This window comes from Palaemon carinicauda, chromosome 14 (assembly GCF_036898095.1).
Source record: "Palaemon carinicauda isolate YSFRI2023 chromosome 14, ASM3689809v2, whole genome shotgun sequence".
Lineage (NCBI taxonomy): Eukaryota > Metazoa > Arthropoda > Malacostraca > Decapoda > Palaemonidae > Palaemon > Palaemon carinicauda.
The window spans coordinates 73,964,430-73,966,929 of NC_090738.1; positions in this window are offsets into that span (position 1 = coordinate 73,964,430).

Here is a 2,500-nt window from a genome sequence, read left to right on the forward strand (position 1 = left end):
AACGAAGAATGAGTTAAAGCAATGAAAATATCAGTAAATTTAAACAATCGTCGTCTGTTATCAGCTGTTTCCTAGGAAAAACAATCTAACGTGGTGGCATTAGGGATGTTTGTATTCTGTTGATGATAATGGAAAGAGTAGTTAGGGAGAGAGAAAGAAACGGAAGAATGGTTCGTTGGGAGGGAACGAAAAGAAGAGAAGGGAAAGGAGAGAAGGTAAAAAAGAGTAGGAGACTAAAAGAGAAGGAAAAGAAGAGAGTCAGACTAAAAGAGAAGGATAATAAAAAAGGAGAGTAAAAACAGGATAGGGGGTTTAGCTTGGGTGTAGTAACAAAATAGTTTGAGAGAATTACCGATATCCACGGGCATGGTATGGCAAATTGTTATATGATGAGAGAGAGAGAGAGAGAGAGAGAGAGAGAGAGAGAGAGAGAGAGAGAGAAAGAGAGAGAGAGAGAGAGAGAGAGAGAGAGAGAGAGTAATGAAAGGAGAATAAAAGTCCAGCGATCTTTATACACCAATTACAAATCATATCATGATCTACATGACCCTTTCATATATGTAACATATTAGGGTTATATTTCTTTCAATAATATTGTTTTTTATAACTCTTTATATTTCATGCATTTTATAAAGAAAACCATGATACATAATAATAACATTGATATCGAATTACATCACTTCTTAATATTACTAATTGCCATTATTAGATATTACGTTAGTTTCATTCCAAGCAAATGGATATTTTCTCATGAGTAATTATCAATGCCTTAGAAGCCGCTCATGAATGGAAGAGACAAGGGACACTAAGATTGCCCTAGCAAGCAGCACAACCTTAGACACTGTCCATATAAGCATATGGTCAGCGCCCAAGACCCCTCTCCACCAAAGTTAGGACCAGGGAGGGCGAGGCAATGGCTGCTAATGACTCAACAGGTAGACCTCTACTGTCCCTCCAAGAAAACTAATCCTTAGCTTACATTGATGGTAAGATTCCAGACACCAAAGGAATTAAAAAGTTTGAGAGGGAATCGAACCCCAGTCAGGCGATTATTAGATGGGCGTTACCAATAGGTCATGATAATTCATATTCAAGAACAATATAAACCTTTTTTCAACACTTATGGCAATATAAATATAGAGAAATTGTGGATCAAATCTATAAGCTATTGCGTTTTCAGTTGTCACCGATAAGAAATAATCCAAAGTTTTGGCGTTCTGGTTGTATGTATTTTTAAGGATTTTTCCAGAGGAACATAAGAGGGCAATGAGTTAGGAAATTGAAGTGGAAGAAAGAGTGAAGGAAAGTTAGTAGGAAAAGAAAGGGAAAAGAGAGAGTCTCTGGAAGACCAGAAATACTTTTTCGATCAAGTAACAGAGAGAGAGAGAGAGAGAGAGAGAGAGAGAGAGAGAGAGAGAGAGAGAGAGAGAGAGATAGAGAGAGAGAGAGAGAGAGAGAGATAGAGAGAGAGAGAGAGAGAGAGAGAGAGAGAGAGAGAGAGAGAGAGAGAGAGAGAGGGGGGTGACAATCATTTATTCTGCAAGGAATCTTGTTTCTAGTAAAACGTTAAAACTTTGAAATGTATAAAAAAAAAATTATCAATAATTTTAAACATTGATTGTTGATGTAACGCCTTAACATTAACAAAAACATATTTTCATATAATTTTTAATACATCATTCACACTATATTTCTTTCTCAAAAACTGTGAGTGAGATTAAAAAGAAAAAAAAATGTTATATGAATGCTGAGATTTCACAAAGAAATGATGTGTGATTTTTGTTGTATCCGATGAAAAGTAATTTTATACGATGGCATTTTGGGAGTTCGTATCTCAAAGAATTGTTGTCGTCAAGGTTAAGAACAAGAGTATACGGGGTGTTTGAGAGGAAATGGACTGAATAAAAGTTATTGGAGGAAGAAAGGGAAACAGACATTCTTGAATTCAGAGTGATCTCCAAACATTTTTAGGTGTGTGAGAGAGAGAGAGAGAGAGAGAGAGAGAGAGAGAGAGAGAGAGAGAGAGAGAGAGAGAGAGAGAGAGAATGGAGGATAAAACTACTCAAAGAGCAGCGAAGTGTTATGGGGAACTCGAATGTAAAGGATTTCAAGTGGACAGACGTGCCTACCATAAGGCGTTTTTTACCATTAAGTTTCCCATGATGCTCTCCAAATGGACGAACGGGTAGACGATCTAAAGGTACCTCTCTCTCTCTCTCTCTCTCTCTCTCTCTCTCTCTCTCTCTCTCTCTCTCTCTCTCTCTCTCTCTCTATATATATATATATATATATATATATATGATAAATTTTGCACATTTAGACGTGTTTTTCCGAACCCAAGCTCTTGTCTTTGAGTGATTTCGCCTGGGGCTCTGATCCCGAGGTTGTTAAGAGAATCCAGACATTAATGTATCCAATATATATATATATATATATATATATATATATATATATATATATATATATATATATATATATATATAAATATATATATATACAT